The sequence below is a fragment of the Enhydra lutris genome, unplaced genomic scaffold (assembly GCF_002288905.1).
Source record: "Enhydra lutris kenyoni isolate GAN:26980312 unplaced genomic scaffold, ASM228890v2 scaffoldscaffold3, whole genome shotgun sequence".
Lineage (NCBI taxonomy): Eukaryota > Metazoa > Chordata > Mammalia > Carnivora > Mustelidae > Enhydra > Enhydra lutris.
In genome coordinates, this window is record NW_019154087.1 from 70,692,695 (window position 1) to 70,710,909 (window position 18,215).

The following is an 18,215-nucleotide window of genomic DNA, read 5'->3' on the forward strand; positions in this document are numbered from 1 at the left end:
TTCTGTATCCCATCAAACTTTGTATGTTCTATGGGGTAGGCTCTGTGCTAAATGCTTTATGTGTGCTATCTTATTAATCCTAAGGTAATTCTATTGAGTAGGTGCTACCGTTACCCTTATTTTGCAAAAGAAATATCTGAAGGTAAAAGAAACTTGCAAAGCAACTTGCTAACCAAAAGTAGAATTTGAACCCAGGTCCACGTGACTAAATAGTCTTTTAATCATTATGATGTACTGAATTGCTTTCTTTATTAATTATTCTTTTGTCATTTTATCTCCAAAGAATTAACTATTACAAAATAGTTCTGAGCGCCTACCTTTGTTTGTTTTCTGTTTTGCGGTGTACTCTTTGAAGCCATTTGTAAAAAGGACTGCTGATCTGTCTTTATGAATGTGCCCTAACCTGCTGATATTCTGTCCGTCATTTTTTTTTTTTAACCCAAGAAATGTCTTCAGATATCACTGGGACAGAGACCCAATCTGACAGTGTGAATGACATGCTTTTCTAAGATGAGAGCAATGTGATAACAATGTGATTTTTCCACTGGATGTAAATCACGAACTACAAGCAAATAACGAGGGAGCCATCAATAAAAGCATTGGCAGATGGGCTGATTGGACACTTGAATTTGGTTGGCTGCAGCCTGGGGCAAAGGCTGGTAGCATAGGCCAAGAGCTGCACGCAAATAGTGCCTTGAAGGAGAATTATCTGGTCTTCAAGGTGGTGGCTTGGGGTGTGTTTCTGAGACATGTTATAGACTGCTTGCCCGGTCTCTGATTTCAAGGCAGCTCTCCAGCGGAAAGAACTCTGAAGTAGGAGTCAGGAAACCCAGCCCATAGTCCTGGCTCTTGTTCACCAGCTGAGCCATCTGCACAGTCACCTAACCTGAGCTGTCATCGGGCGGGGCCTTGACCTCCAAGACTCCTCTCATTTCCACTAAAGGCTCTAAAGAAAGTGATGCTGTCCCCGGCTGTTCTTTTTTGTTTGTTTGTTTGTTTGTTTGTTTTCAACATTGAGATAAAATTCATATAACATCAAATTCTCCTTTAAACTCCTTTAAACCATTATCTACAATTCAGTGACTTCTAGGACATTCACAGTCTTGTGCAACCATTTAATTCCAGAACATTTCATGGCTCCAAAAAGAAACCCCATATGCATTAAGCAGCTACTCCTCAATACCCTCTTACCCCAGCCTATGGCGACCACAAATCCACGTCTGTCTCCGTGGATTTGGCCTGTTCGGGACATTTTGCATACATGGCAATCCTACAACATGTGGCCTTTTGTGTCTGGCTTCTTTCACTCCTTGTAACGGTCTCAAGGTGAACACTCACAGTGGCTTGTGTCAGTCCTTCATTCCTTTCCATCGCTGAACAAGATTCCATTGTTTGTATATATCACATTTCATTTATCCATTCACCAGTTTATGGACATTTGGGTTGTTTCCACTTTTTGGCTTTCATGAATAATACCACAGTTACCATTCTTCTACAAGCGTTGGTTTAAATATATGTTTTCAGTTCTTTTAGGTATACACCTAGGCACGGAACTTCTAGATCACACGGTTTTCTGTGTTCAGCTTTTTGGGGAGCTGCCAAACCGTTTCTCTCAATTTTACTTCCATTTTACATTTCCACCATCAATGTACAAGGGTTCCAATTTCTTTCTGCTCATCCTCCACAACACAGTGTTTCCCCGCTTTTATGGATTATAGCTGCCCCAGTGGTTGTGAAATGGTATCTCATTGTGGTTTTGATTTGCATTTCCCCAATGACCAAGAATCTAAGCAGCTTTTCATGTCCTTGTTGTCCATTTGCATACCTTCTTTGGAAGAATGTCTATTTGAGTGCTTTGCCACTTTTAAAAAATGAGTTGTTTGTCCTTTTGTTCTTGTATTGTATGAGTCATTTTTTTGCTTGTTTGATTTTTAAGATTTTATTTTTAAGTAATCTCTACACCCAACGTGAGGCTTACATTCACAATCCCCAGGTTGTGGTCAACTGACTTAGCCAGCCAGGCAGCCCTACGAGAGTTCTTTATATATTCTAAATATCAGATATGTGATTTGCAAATATTTTTTCCCATTTTTTTTAAAGATTTATTTATTTATTTTAGAGAGAGTGTGCACAAACAGGGGGTGGGGCAGATGGAGAGGAACAGAAAGAATCTTATTGCAGAATCCAAGAATCAAGATCAAAATCAAAGAATCAAAATTGCAGGCTCCACACCCAGTGCATCACAGACCCCCACAGGGGGCTTTACCTCAGGATCCTGAGATCATGAATCATGACCTGAGTGGAAAAACCAAGAGCTGGGTGCTCAACTGACTGAGCCACCCAGGTACCCCTATTTTCCTCCCAGTCTTTGGGCTGTTTTTTTTTTAATCTTCTTCATATGTGCCTTTTGATGCACAGAAATTTCTAATTTTGGTGAAGCCTGATTTATCTGTCTTTACTTTTGTTGCTTCAGCTTTTGGTGTTATTATTATTCCCAGTTATTCTCAAAACTACTGGATCAACTGAAATCTAGGGAAGAAGTTCCAGGGCCTCATTTCTTGGAATGATAGTTATGTAACTAAGTTCCGTTGCTTTATGGGAGTTTTGAAATTCATTTAGAATAGTATTTCCAATAGGTCAGTATTCTTGAGTGTTTTGTGTACTACCTAAGTCTGATCTATTTCATGATCCTGTTCATATAAAGAAATTTCTTTCCGTTGTGTGTATTCACACACATAATTGGTATTTTATATAAATATATATACACACAAGTTTTCAACTTCAATTATATATGTAATAAATATCAATCAATCTATCTATCTATCTACCTATCTATCTTTCCAGTGGTTTGGGAACCACAGGGATGGTTTTGAGGAGGGCAATGACTAAAAAGCTGAATTTAGGAAAAAACAAATTTGAGAAACAAATTGAATTTTATTTTGTTCTATTTTTTTCTTTAGAAATAGCATGACAGTACCATATTTATTGTATATGTGATGAGCAAATTTTTTTAAAAGAAAGAAATCCTTGATAATCTGATTATCTAAAAATAAGCATTGATAACATTTTGGTATAATATTTTTTCCAGTTTTTATACTCCCACCAAAAATGAATGAGAAATACTGTTTTTCAGCATTTCTGATATCACTAGGTATTATCATTTTTTTTTAAAGATTTTATTTATTTATTTGACAGAGAGAGATCACAAGCAGGCAGAGAGGCAGGTAGAGAGAGAGGAGGAAGCAGGCTCCCTGCTGAGCAGAGAGCCCGATGCGGGGCTCGATCCCAGGACCCTGAGATCATGACCTGAGCCGAAGGCAGCGGCTTAACCCACTGAGCCACCCAGGCGCCCCGGTATTATCATTTTTATAGATATTTCCCAAATTTGTAGGTGACGTGATATCTTGCTTTTTGCCAGTTTTCCTACTAAAGCATTCATATTTTGAACACTGATTTATAAAAATTCTATATTAGAATATATCCACTTCAATGTCAACTTGTTACACATTTTTTTGTTAGTTTGCATCTGATTTTTTTGTGGCCTTTATATTTTGACATCCAAATTTAAATTTTGAACTTAAATCAGTTTATCTTTTCTGATATGTTCCTACCTTTCAAGATTATTATTTACTTATATTTTCTTCTAAAACCTTTTTGGATTCTGTGTTTATTTATATTTAAATTTATATTTATATAAAAATTAAATGCAATTAATTTTTCAATACCTTGAAATTAGGTGTAACCTAATTTTCCAAATAGCTAGCCTGTTGTCCTAATGGTATTTAGTGAATAATTATGTTTCTTGACTTATTTTTTATATACTCCACCTTTCCATATGTCTGGATATCAATTTTGGCTTCTTGCTGTTTCATGGATCTGCCTTACTGATATAGTGGTTCAAAACTGCTTTAGTTACTTTTGCTTTTAAATATTTTTATTTTTTTCTGTTTTGCCACCATTCAACTGAATTTTCCGTGAAAGATATTTTCAGTTACAGAAACCTGATATGATTTTTACCAGAATTATGTGAAATTTATCTAGTGAACTGGAAGATATATATAATTTTTAAGATAACAAGTCTTTCTACCTAAGCTTATAGTATGGTCTTCCCTTTTTTTTTTTTTAAAGATTTTATTTATTTATTTATTTGACAGACAGAGAACACAAGTAGGCAGAGAGGCAGGCAGAGAGAGAGAGAGAGAGAGAGAAGCAGGCTCTGCACTGAGCAGAGAGCCCGATGCAGGGCTCAATCCTAGGACCCTGGGATCATGACCTGAGCCAAAGGCAGAGGCTTTAATCCACTGAGCCACCCAGGCGCCCCTGGGCTTCCCTTTTATCTTTTCAGGTATTCTGTTCTGTTGCTCTGAAATTTTTTTGTTGTATTATTCCCAGTGCTTTGTTGTAATTGTGAATATAATTGTCATTATATTGTGTAGTTTACATTCTGTGTGATGCTTGAGTTTTATATTAATTAATAGCAGAGTACATTATTCGATTTACTCTTGGCTCTAATATTTTCCAATTGATTCTCTTGGGACAGTTTTATTACCTAATATTACTTTTATGTCTTTTTTCCACTGCCTTTACTTATTATTTCTTTTCTGTGTCTGACTACATTGATTAGAGCTTCTAGAACAATGTTGGATAATGGTGGAAGTATTAGGGCTCCCTGTTTGATAATTGACTTTAATGAGAAGGTCTCTATACTTCACTATTGTTTGAGAGAGATATTTCCAACATGTTAAATAATCATTGAATTCCTACTTGAGCCTACTGGTAACATCCTTCAGGCAGCAACCCCTAGGAGCGCACTTGCGGTTGAACGAGATGGGTTTATTATTGTAGTGAGGGAGAACACACACTGTGGAGGACTATGGGGCATCTTTGTGAGGGGATACTTGAGAGAGATTATTTGGGTTTCAGTGGGGTGATTTGGGGGAGGGTCCAAGGAAATGAGGGTTCCGCATGGGCTGGGGATGCAAAAAGGAAGGCAATTCTATGATTTGTTGTCTCAATATATCTTACCTGTACAAGGAGAGATTGATGAGACAGAGCCCGAGCTGTGATTTGGAAAGAAGCAGCAGGTACTTAGAGCAGTTAGGATAGGGGGATTTGGTACTTTGTGACTTGGACAACGTTTATATTTTATCAGACATGATTATAGAGAGGTTTCATTTTTGTCTTGATCCGTCATGGTCACGGAGTGTTCCGATGTCAATAATACTCTGTGAAATTGATGTTCAACAGGACAACACCCAGCCCAGCTCTTGGCAAGTATTTTCTGTTTCTCAATATACTCAGAATTCCATCCCTTGGGAATCCAAGCCCCAGACCCCAAAGAACTTAAACTTTCAGAGTTTGGAAATCCTAGCTTCTTCCCTTCTCTGCCCTGTGAGTCTGGGACGCAGTCTCTGACCTGTGAATCTTGAGCCCCGCCCCCTTCTTGACCAAACTGGCCCTGGATCAGAGCAGACCTCTTTCCGACCCTCTGGGAACCTCCCCGAGGTCCCGCCTGTCTCAGGGGACTCCGGAGGAAATCTGCAGAGGTTTGCGAGTGGGTGAGGGGAGCCTGATCTCTTCCTGTTTTGTACATAGATTTATTTTTCAGTTCCAAGGAAGATGAATACATTTTGTGAAAAAAAATTTTTTTTGATTTGATCTGATAGATCATCTAGTGTGTTTCCTATCTGTTTCTGTTTTAGCAATACTTTCCTACCCTCGAATGGAGATGCCAAATAATTTCTTGAGTGTTTCCTCCCCCTCACCCCCCATGATACCTCCTATCCCTTGTTCTCTAATAGTTTTTGGTAAGCTTGTTATTATTATATATATTTTTTTACCTGTGTTCTTACCTTCAATTAAAGTGAGATCCCATCAGAATCCATGCTTTTAGCAGAGGGATGTGTGAACTGACTACATGCATCATTGAATCTTTATTAGGCTTATAGTTTGAGGCTTGATTCGAGCACCAGCTGCCTGTCCCATTCCCATTTTCTGGAACTGCGTTGGCAGACTTTGGCTTTCACACTTCAGTGAAATTTCAAAAACAAATTTGGGGAACAAGCTAAGGGTTGCCAAATTTTTCTGTTGCCAAAATAGGGACACTAAAGAACCAAACCAAACCAAACAAAAACATTACTACACCGTGTCATCCCCTAACGCAAAGAACAATTTAGCGCCAAAGCCATTAAAGGGAAAATAACTCCAGGATTTAGAAGTATGCATAAATTGAGCTTTATGAAAAATTACATGTCTTGTCCTCATTTTTCTCACTTTGACCTAGTGCGTGAACACTTTGCCCCAGGCAGCCTAGCATCAGCTACCAAACCAGCATGGTGGAGGTGGTCTCTCTCTTGCTTCTCCTCGTCTGTCCTTTCTTGAGTAGTCTCTTTCCAGAAGTTGTTATCTCTGTCGGATAAAGGACCACCTCTCACCGTCTAGGATAAGCAATTGTTCTCAAATGCACCTGGGATTTGTTACAACCGGGGTAGTGAGACACACAGTATGGAAACGGCTGTGCTGAAGGAGGAGGTTTCTATCCTCATGGATCCCTAGAACGGGAGACAGAGCATGCACACGGAGCTCCAAGGGGAAGCACCCGGGTTCGTCAAGAGGCAGTGGGATGAGGGGAAGACAAGGCTAAGAGCCATTATTGTGGTTTCTGGTAAGGAACATGCAAGGCAAGGAAAATAGACTTAGTTTGGATAATTTTAGGGACCCTGGGGCACAAGATCTCTTCCTAGTTGTCCGATACTTGGCCCTGGGGTGAATAGGACAGTTGGACAATGGCCTTGAGTTTAAGAGCTTCAAAAATGAGGTAGATGACTGTATGGGCTCTTGTTTCGTTTGGGTATGAAAGGTGCACTCCCGAGAGAGTTAGGGAATGTAGGAATTGTCTAGTCCTGCGAGGGGCAGTCTTTCTAGGGTCAGTAAAGCCCCGGATGTCCTAGCACCAGAAATACAGAACTTAAAAAGACACGATTGAATACAGTACTAGCTGGCAATAGTAGACTTAAGAATATTACAAGATCCTGGACTTAGATGTCTCTTGGTCTTAGGTTTACAGAATTACTGGACACTTTTGTGCTTGTACATTCTTCATTAGTACTTATTTGGAATGTTTTATCTGCGATTTCTGGCCCAATGCCTTCTTAAGTCTGGAAATCCATAACTCAACTTTTAAAAACTTGATGTGTGTTCAGAGTTATAGTTACAATCACTAAAAGAAATGGAACCAAAACCTGCTCATCCCACTGCTTTATTTCTTTATATAAATGAACTACATTTCTTACAGAGCGTATGATCATGCCAAGCTGGTAGTGAAGAGAGCTAGGTAGTGAAGAGAGCTAGGAGAAAAAAAATCAACCGCAAAAAATTCTCATCCACAGTTCTGCGCCCTAAATCTCTTCCAGCTTCAAGGACAGAATTCGCAAAAGCAGGATTTCTGGGCAGGATCAGCTTGACCTTCAGATTGTGAGTTCATCCAGTGGCCATGAGCCCACTAATCATGGCGTTATCCCAGTTCCCTCAGCCTCACCACAGCACATGAGCAGAAGGGTATCTTTGTAATGTTCTTCTGGAAATAACCTTTAACTGGTCTGAGGTAGCCTAATGAAGGTGTGGACTCTAAAATCATCCTGCAAGATTCAGGAATTAAGCCCTATGTGGAATTACCCAAGTTTGAAATCAGAGGAAGCAATGTGGGGATGGTCTACAAACTTCTCTAACCCAACAGGACCAAGGGCTGCTTTTAGAATTCTTTAATGTTTAGCATTATCACCACTTGGTCCTTTTTCCTTCCTTGTGGCCATTTAGTTAGGACAGAAGATGTATTTCTGTGAAAAAACCACTCCCGTGTTGTGCATGGCACACTCAGTTGTTAAGGTTTCCTTGAATGTCACTGGAGAACTTAGTGTGTAAAAGATTAGGGTGACTGTTCCATGGTACAGAGAGCCTTTGCTTATACCAGAGGGTGACTTCGAGCAAATCACCCATTTCTTTTAGACCTGCTTTCTCATTTGAAAAGCGGGCATCAAAAAAAAGAGCGACTCACAGGTTAGTGTGAAGACTGGTGGTATCGCATGTGAAGTGCTTGGCCTGAGTGAGGAGATGGACACGTGTATGAATAATTAAAGTGCCATTTGGTGAGGTCCATAACAGAGGTACAGAAGCCCTGCTGTGGGGACACCAAGGTGGTAAGTGTTTCTTTTCTGTTAACTTACGGCGACAAACCATAAGTGGACTTGGAAGCCTTTCCAGGACAAAGACAAATGCTCAACGTCTTCTCTACACTCAGGTCTTACACACTCTCCATCCTCCTTCTGTCAGTGGTTCACTTCACAGGATTCACCCTGAGGTTGTAGGGGGAACAAGTTTTGAGAGAGGAACCCATGTATCTTCTTACCGCTAACTATATCGCCTTCCGTCCCTGGTACTGTCCTGCCCTCTTGCTGCTCACAGCAGAAGAAAGGTCCTACTGTTTCTTCGACCATCTGCTCACCTATGACCTGAATGCATCACTTCTTACCTCCTGAAACTGTCCACTCCCGTCACCTCTACTGCATCGTTTCTACCACATACAAACGTCCTTTAACACCTCCATTAAAAACAGCAACAACAAAACTCACAGAATCCTCTCTTGACTCTACAATCTCCTGCAGAGCTACTATTTTTCTGTTTCTTTTCTTAGCAAACTTTTCTGAAGTCTTGCCTGTATTTGCTGTCTCCATTTCTTCAGCTTCCTGTTTAGAAAATGAACTTTCTAGGGGTGGCTCAGTCTGTTAAACATCTGACTCTTGAATTTGGCTCCGGTCATGATCTCAGGGTCGTGAGATCCAGCCTGGCATTAGGCTCCACAATGAGCGTGGGGTCTGCTTGAGATTCTCTCTCCTTTTCCCTCTGCCTCTGCCCCTCCCCCAGCTTGCATGCTCTCTTTCCCACTAAATAAATAAAAACTTAAAAAGAAAATGAATTTTCTGTATATCACACAGAAATATATTATTAAGCACGGAGATATGGCTAAAGCCCACTTCGAGCATTTTCCCCATCCTGTCTCTCCCCTGACCAAGATTTATGTGTTGCCTTGTATCCTTCCAGCCCCGTTTCCACATATGTACGTGTGCATATGTCCTTGCAAAAACGTGTAGTCTTAGTGTGTTTGTTTTACCTAAATGATACCACCCCGTATCAGCAATTTATCTCTTTTCTCTCTTTGTTTCAGAAGTCTGTGTTACTACATAAAAATTATTTTAATTCACATAAATTTATATTCTTTTAGCTTCTGATTCTATTAATAATTACTAATATTTATTGTGTGCTGACCATGTCCCATGTTTTACATGTGGTTACTTATTTAGCCCTTTCAATGGCACTGGGGAGTAGGATTTCTTGTCTCCATTTTTAAAAAAGATTTATTTATTTATTTAAGAGAGAGAGACAGAGACAGAGTGGGGGACCAGGGGGAGGGGCAGAGGGAGAGGGAGAGAGAGAATCTCAAGCAGGCTTCACACCCAGCTCTAGCTGGTCATGGGGCTCCAACTCACCACCTGAGATGAGGACCTGAGCCAAAATTGAGAGTCGGCCACTTAACCAACTGAGCCACCCAGGCGCCCCTGCTGTCTCCACTCAAATGAGGAAACTGAGGCAGAAAAAGACAAAGTAACTTGCTTAAAGTTATATGCTCAGTAAATGATGATGTTAGGGTATAAAATCAAGGGCTCCAGATTCTGTGTTATTAATCAAGCCATCGTTTTACAGTATGAATATACCATGGCTGATTGAGCTGGGTTTCTGTTATTTACAGTTGTTATTAATAATTAACAATGCCTCAGCGAGTATCTTGTAAATGCTTGCTAGCTTGTGCAGGGGTGTGCGCTTCTCGATGGTAGATGCTGGAGAGGAAAGTTCTGGGTCATGGGGTGAGCACATTTACCGTTATGGATATTGTCAAATCCTCTTTCAGAGGGCCTCTCCATTTCATATTCTCAGCCACCAGATAGAAGCATACCATTTCTTTATCGTTTTACCAAAATTTTAAAAATTTTGCAATCGTACAGGTTAAAAATGGTATCTCATAAGTTTCACTTGCCTTTTTCTTTTTAAAAAAGAGTTATTTATTTATTTTGCTGGAAGAGAAGGAGAGGGTGCAGAGGGAGGGACAGAGGGAGAGGGAGAGAGAGTCCCAAGCTGACTCTCCACTGATCACGGAGCCCAACATGGGACTTGATCTCACTACCCTGAGATGACAACCTGAGCCCAAAACAAGCGTTAGCTGCTTAACCAACTGCGCCACCCAGGCGCCCCAGTTTCACTTGTGCTGGTGGGTGGAACATCTTTTCCTATGGTCGCTAGTTATTTACAGAGTTTCTTTTATGAGCTGCCTGTTTATAATCTTTACCTGTTTTTCTCTGGGAATATTTGTCTTTTTCTTTTCTGTTTGTAAGAGTTTACCTATTTTGGATACCACAGCTCATACAGATCGCTTCCCTATGGCTTCTGTCTCTACTAAAACTTGTTGAGGTCATAGGATCCTTCATACAGTGGCTTCAGTAGATCTCTCTGTCGTCCTTCTCTCAGTAGGTTGTGACCACGCCCGCTGTAGTGCGGTGGAGGGTCGCGGAGCTAGTGAAGGAAAAACATGACCGCTAGATGGCAGTAGCACGCAACAGTCTTATTTGGGTGGGTCCTTTGACAAGGTGCCGGAGAGAGGAAGTCGCTCAGAGCTAGAGACCTTCCAGGGGCGGAGAGGGAGCCACCATCCAAAAGGGGAAGAGAGCAAGGGAGCTCCTTGGGGAGAGGGACACACTAGGCGACGGGGTTGGGGTTTCCATGCCTGGGTGATGTTCCTCAGCAGCCCAGTGGGGTGTCTCTGGGTCAGAAGGCTTCAAAGGGCTGCAGCAGCCTGGGGGTTGTTTTCCTTTATAGCTGTAAGGTTGGGTTAGCCGTATTGGGTGCAGTTTTGTGGAATCTGCAAAGCAGGCAGGCTCTAAATGGCTTTAAAAAATGCATTTACAGCAATTAAGTGTGTAAAAATTTGAGTTTGGTGTTGGCGGACTTTGAACCTGAAGTCCCAGTGTACTGTAAAGAAAAAACAACGTAGCGCCCAATATATAGGGGCCATCTGTAACCCATTTACTTAACACTCTTTTCAAAACTCTTCTGATTTACATGATGCTGCAGTCAGGTTTTCTTCCTGATCACCGCTCTCTTAGTCCAGTTTGCTGATTCACACCTGCAATCCATCCTCTAGACCAGCAATTCTCAAATTTTGTGGACTCAGGATGCCTTTAAATTTTGAAAAATTGAGGTTCCCCGAAGAGCCTTTGTTTTTGCAGGTCATATTTCTCTATATTTACTGTTTTAGAAATTAGGACTGAGCAGTTAAAATACATTTATTCATTTATTTAAAAATAACAGTAGTAAACCCATTTCAAGTTAACATAACATCTTTTACATGAAAAGTGACTAAAGGACCTTATTATATATTGATTTTGTTTTCATCATCTTTAAGTGTAGACAGTATACTATATGTCTAGAAATTGAGTCTTCTAATCTTTTTTAAAGCCAACAATCTTTCCTTAGATATAATTAAATATAAATGAATTTTATTTAAGAATGAAATTTCCTAATAACACCCAAGATAAAATTTAAAAATTTATTAAAATCATTGTTATAAGACAAGGAAACAAATTATACTTAGTTCTAGTTATGTTTCCACATGGGCTCAAGGAAATTCTGGAATTTCAACATACCTGTTTGTTGAATGATAATGAGACTATAGAGATATAGTAGGTGTAACTGATGATAGCTGGCAAGAACAGAGTATAAGTCCCAAGAAAAGAACAAATCTCTGAAAACACACATATTTGTAACTCAAACCTACCACTTTAGAAAATTCTAGAAAACATAATGATGCATAAGAACATATTCTGGTAACTGTTGGAGCTATATTATCACATATCCTACAGCCTTTGGAAAATCCTACTATATACTCATGAGAGAATGGAATTGAAAACAGATTACATCTTGGTATTATTATAATAGTAATAGTTCTGATCTTCCAGACCCCCCTGCAGGAACCCAGTGCTGGAGTGAGTGCCTTAGGACTCAGACTAGAGCCTAAATCCTCTATGTCTACCTAGATGATGTCCTCCAAACGCACAGCTTTAAATACACGTGCTAATGACTTTAAATTTGTATCTCTAACATAGACTTATCCACTTGCCTACTCAGCATTTTCACCTATATATCTAATAGACATCTCAAAATTAACATGTCCAAAATAGAACTTTTGCCTTCTCCTAAATATGCTTATCTACTGGTCATCTTAATGCATTGCACCACCGACATGAATGTGCAAGTCAGAAATCACAGTACACATCCAATGTTTCTCTGTTCCTCATCCCTTATATCCATCCCATCAGGAAGTTTATAGCGTTTACCTTCATAACACAGTTAAAATCCACTGACTCCTCTCCACCCATCTCTACACTTACCACTTGGTTGTAGCTACCATGTTTTTTCACCTGGACCGTAGTAACAGTCTCCTAATTATTACTGTTGATTAACTGTTGTGCTACTATAATCCAACTCTCCCACAGCAGCTACAGTGATTTTTTTTAAAAAATGCAAAGTAGATTGTGTCATTCTTCTACCTAAGCTCATTCTGGCTTTAGTGTTTGTTTCCCAAAGACTCTTCATGATTTCGCAATTGTCTTCCACTCCATTCACATCCAGATCACTCAACCCTTTATTTATTATACTCTATTTTCTCAGGATTCTTTTCTTTTCCTTGAACATGGCAATCTCTTTCTCAACTTTCAGTCTTTGTATCATCTCTTCCCTCTACTTGAATCATTCTTTCCTCAGTTCTTTGCATGAATAATTCTTGCTTATGTTTCAGGTCTCGATTTGAATATCACCTTTATAGCAAGATCTTCCTACAGCAAGCCCTACAGAAAGGCTCCCCTTTATCTAAGCAGTTCTGTCCAGTAGAAATATGATGGGCTAGGTAACTTCACACTTTCTAGTAGCCACATCGAAAAAGTAAAAAGAACTATGTGAAATTAATTTTAATATAATACACTTGACCCAAACATATCCCAAATATTGTAATTTCAATATGAAATTGTTATAAAATCACTAATGACTTCTTTTTTAAAAGATAACTAGGGTTTGCTTGCTTTATTTATTTATTTACTTATTTGAGAAGGTGAAGGGAAGGGCAGAGGGAGAGGGAGAGAATCCTAAGCAGGCTCCACACCCACTGCAGAGCCCAATGCAGGGCTCGATCTTATGACCCTGAGATCATGACCTGAGCTGAAACCAAGAGTTGGAAGCTTCACTGACTGAGCCACCCAGGCACCCCATTAATGACATCTTTTATATTCTTTTGCTCATACTAAGTTTTTTTTAGCCTTGTTGAAATATAATTGACATACATTGTGGAATTTTAAGGTGTACAACGTGATGACTTGTTATGCGCGGGTACTACAAAATGATTATCACAGTAGGGTTAGTTAACATCTCCATTACCTCATATAATTACTGTTTTTTGGGGGGAGCAAACATTTAAGACATTTAAGAACATTTAAGACGTCCTCTCTTAGCCACTTTCAAATATATACTACAGTACTGTTAAGTATGTCAGCTTATTCATCTTATTCTTTTTTAAGATTTTATTTATTTATTTGACAGACAGATCACAAGTAGGCAGAGAGGCAGGCAGAGATGGGAGGGGGACAGGCAGGCTCCCCGCTGGGCAGAGAGCCCGATGCGGGACTCGATCCCAGGACCCTGGGATCATGACCCGAGCCAAAGGCAGCGGCTTAACCAACTGAGCCACCCAGGTGCCCACTTATTCATCTTATAATAAGAAATTTGTAACCCCAGAGCCCTTGGCAACCATCATTCTACTCTCTGTTTCTATGAGTTTGGCTTTTTTAGATTCCATATCTAAGTGATCTCATACAGTATTTATCTTTCTCTGTCTGACTTACTTTACTTAACATCATTGTGCCCTCAATGTACATTTGTGTTATCACAAATGTCAAGACTTCCTTCTTTCTCTTGACTGAGTAATATTCGTGTGTGTGTGTGTGTGTGTGTGTGTGTGTGTGTGTGTATCACATCTTCTTTATCCATTGATCCACAGATAGGTGCTTAGGTTGTTTTCATATCTTGGCCATTGTGAATGATGCTGCAATGAACACAGGAGTATAGATATCTCTTCTAGTTAGTGATTTCATCTTCTTTGGACATGTACACAGAAGTGGAATTACTACATCATATGACAGTTCTAATTTTAATTTTTTCAGGAACCTCCATACCATTTTGCATAGTGACTGTGCTAATTTACATTCCCACCAACAGTGTATGGGTGTTCCCTTTTTCCCACATCTTTGCCACTAACGTTGTCTCTGGTCTTTTTGATAATGGCCATTCTTATAGGTGTGAGGTGATATTTTGTGGTTTTGATTTGCTGATGATTAGTGATGTTGAGCACCTTTTCATGTACCCGTTGGCCATCTGTATAAATGTCTAGTCAGTTTCTCTGCCCATTTTTTAATCAGGTTTTTTGTTTTGTTTCTACTATTGAATTGTGTGAGTTCCTTATATATTTAAGATATTAACCTCTTATCAGATAGATGGCTTGCAAATATTTTCTTCCATTCTATAAGTTGCCTTTTCATTTTGTTAATTGTTTCTTTTGCTGTGCGGAGAACATTTTAGTTTGATATAGTCCCAATTTTTTAGTTTTGCCTTGTTGCTTGTGCGATTGGTGTCATATTCAAAATATCATTGCTAAACATGGGGGGTTTGGGGGCTAGGAAAAGAATAAATGAAACAAGATGGGATCCGGAGGGAGACAAACCATAAGAGAATCTTAATGTCACAAAACAAACTGAGGGTGGCAGGGGGAGAGGGGAAGGGAGAGGGTGGTGGGGTTATGGACATTGGGGAGGGTATGTGCTATGGTGAGTGCTGTGAAGTGTGTAAACCTGGTGATTCACAGACCTGTACCCCTGGGGCTAATAATACATTGTATGTTTACAAAAAAATAAAAAAAAATTTAAAAAATATCATTGCTAAGACCAATTCCAAGGAGATTTTCCCCATTTTTTTCTTCTAGGAATTTTATAATTTCCAGTCTTATATTTAAATTTATAATCCATTTGGAGTTATTTTTTGTGAGTACTGTAAGATAAGGGTCTAATTTCTTTTGTATCTGATTTTCCAGTTTCCTAGCATCATTTATTGTAGAAATTATTCTTACCCCATTAAGTATTCTTGGTTTCCTTGTCAAATATGTTTTGGCTTCCTATGACTAAATATGAGTTTGTTTCTGGGCTCTGGATTCTGTCCCACTGGTCTACGTGTCTTTGTAAGTCAGTACCATACTGTTTCGATTATTACAGCTTTGTTATACAGTGAGAAGTCAGGAAGTGTGATGCCTCAGCTTTGTTCTTTCTCAGGTTTGCTTTGGCTGTTTGCAGTCCTTTTGTTCATTACAAATTTTAGGATTGTTTATTTCTTTTTCTGTGAAAATGCATCTGTAGATGATTTGGGGTAGTATGGACATTTTAACAATATTCGTTCTTCTGATACATGAACACAGGATTTATTTGTATCTCCTTCGATTTCTTTCAGCAGGGTCTCACAGGTTTTGACATACAGATCTTTTTCTCCATGGTTAAGGTGGCTCCTTGGTTATTATGAATGGGATTGCTTTATTTCTTTTTCAGATAATTCATTGCTGTTGTATAGAAATGCAACTGATTTCTGTCTGTTCACTTTGTATCCTGCAATGTTACTGGATTCCTTGTTTAGTTCTAATAGATTTTTTTGTGGAGTCATTAGGATCATATATCTGCAAACAGACACAATTTTGCTTTTTCTTTTCCAATTTAGATGTGTTTTTAATTAACTTTTTTCTCACCTTATTGGTCTGGGTAGGACTTCCAGTACTAGGAGGTATTGAATATGATGTTAGCTATGGCCTTGTCATATATGACCTTTATTATGTTGACGTACACCCTTCTTATTATGGTTTCTGTCATGAAAGGATATTGTTTTGTAAAAAGATTTTTCTGCATTTATTGAGATGATCATACAATTTTTCATCCTTCATTGTATTAAGTGGTGCATCACACTGACTCATTTGCAGATGTTGCCTCACACCTGCATCCCTGCTATAAATCCAACTTGAACATGGTGTGAGAGCCTTTTAATGTGCTATTGAATTTGGTTTGCATATATTTTGTTGAGAACTTTTGCATCTATTTTCATCAGGATTATTGACCTAGACTTTTCTTTTTCTTGTAATGTCCTTAACTGGCTCTGGTATCAGGGTAATGGTGACCTTATAAAATAAGTTTGGAAGTACTCTCTCCTCTTCATTTTTTTGGACACGTTTGAGAAGGATTGCTGTTAATTCTTTTTTAAATGTTTGACAGAATTCACCAGGAAAACCATCTGGTCCTGGGCCTTTCTTTGTTGCTGGTTTTTTTTTTTTTTTAAGATTTATTTATTTATTTGATAGGGGGAGTAAGAGAATAGGGGGGAAGATGCAGAGGGAGAAGGGCGGAGAGAATCTCAAGCAGACTCCCCACTGCGTGTAGAGCCTGATGCAGGGCTCAATCTTACAACCCTGAGATCATGACCTGAGTCGACATGAATAGTCAGTCAGATGCTCAACCAAAGGCGCCACCCAGGTGCTTCTGTTGGGAGGGTTTTGATTAGGTTCAATCTCTTCACTCATTGGTCTGTTCAGATTTTCTATTTCTTCATGATCCAGTCTTGGTAGGTTCTATGTTTCTAGGAATTTATCCACTTCTTCTAGGATGTCCAGTTTATTGGAGTATAATTGCTCATAGTAGTCTCTTATTACCTTTCATATTCGTGTGGTAACAGTTGTCATGTTTCCTCTTTCGGTTATGATTTAATTTGTTTGGATCCTCTCTCACTTTTCCCGAGTTAGTGTAGCTGAAGTTTTGACTGTTTTTCTATCTTTAAAAAAACTCATCTCTTAGTTTTGTTTTGTTTTTGTTTTTGTTTTCCATTTTTTTTCTGGTCTCCAATTAATTTATTTTCTCTCTGATCTTTTTTATTTCCTTACTTCTGCTAACTTTGGGCTTAGTTTGTTCTCCTTTTTTCTAGTTCCTCAAGGTATAAATGTAGGTTATTTGTGAACTTTATTATTATTTTTTAAAATGTAGGTGTTTGTTGCTATAAATTCTCCTCTTAGAACTGCTTTTGCTGTATCCCACAAGTTTTGGTATGTTGTATTTTCATTTTCATTTGTTTAAAGATATTTTTAAATTTCCACTTTAATTTCTTTTTTTTAAAGGATTTTATATATATTTATTTGGGAGAGAGTGAGAGCGAGATATTATTATTTTTAAGTACTCTCTATACCCAAAGTTGGGCTTGAACGTACAACCCCAAGATCAAGAGTTGCATGCTCTACCAACTGAGCCATCCAGGCATCCCACCTCCAGTCTTTACTCCCTGACTTGGGGAAGAAGTGCCTTTTGTCAGCCTTACTAGGACTTCTGAGACTTCTTAGATCGGCTATGGATGTATCTGCTCCACACTTCTTGCTCCCTCTTGTGGCAGAATCCTTAAGCTTGTCTGCTTTCTCTCAACCATGCCCTGCAGGACTCAGATTCTGAGAGCCTCCCCTTTGCTTGCCCAAGCCTGGAGCGAAAGCTCAAGTTTGTGGTCCTCTCCTTGTCCCATAAATTTGGGTTAGCTATTCACATGTGTTCACGATTTGTCTGCCAAAGCTTTCTCTTGCCACTTTCGCCACTGTTAGGAGTGTGCACAGGGAGCCAGCCCCAGAGTAGGGTGTGTGCAGAGGAGGTGCTCACAGCACTGAGGGTACCTGTGAGCCAGCTGGAAGGGTCCACAAACGAGGCATCTCCAGTGGCTCCTGGGCTGGCTTCCTGATTGTTGCAGTTAAATTACTTTATTGCCCTTTGATTGTCTTATCTGCTGCTCTCCCAACCTCTACATACCCCCCAGTCATGCAGCTCAGGATTTAGTAATCTGGATGAGAAAGAAAGGGCCTGTTTGGCAGCCTTCCACATAGCTGGGGAAACTGGGTGCTCATTCACATGTTCTAACTTTTCTCTGTGGGAGGAATCACAGTCAATAAGGGCTCATGGCAAAGAGCTGTGCCATCCTGGGACAGGTGTGATGCAGGTAATTCAAGC

General features: G+C 39.5%; 1 protein-coding gene across 1 annotated transcript in view; it reads left to right on the forward strand.

The window, feature by feature from the left end:
• Window positions 1–18,215, forward strand: part of LOC111153851 (dihydropyrimidinase like 2) — a 118,276-nt gene that overhangs the window by 5,985 nt on the left and 94,076 nt on the right. The window lies entirely within an intron of this gene.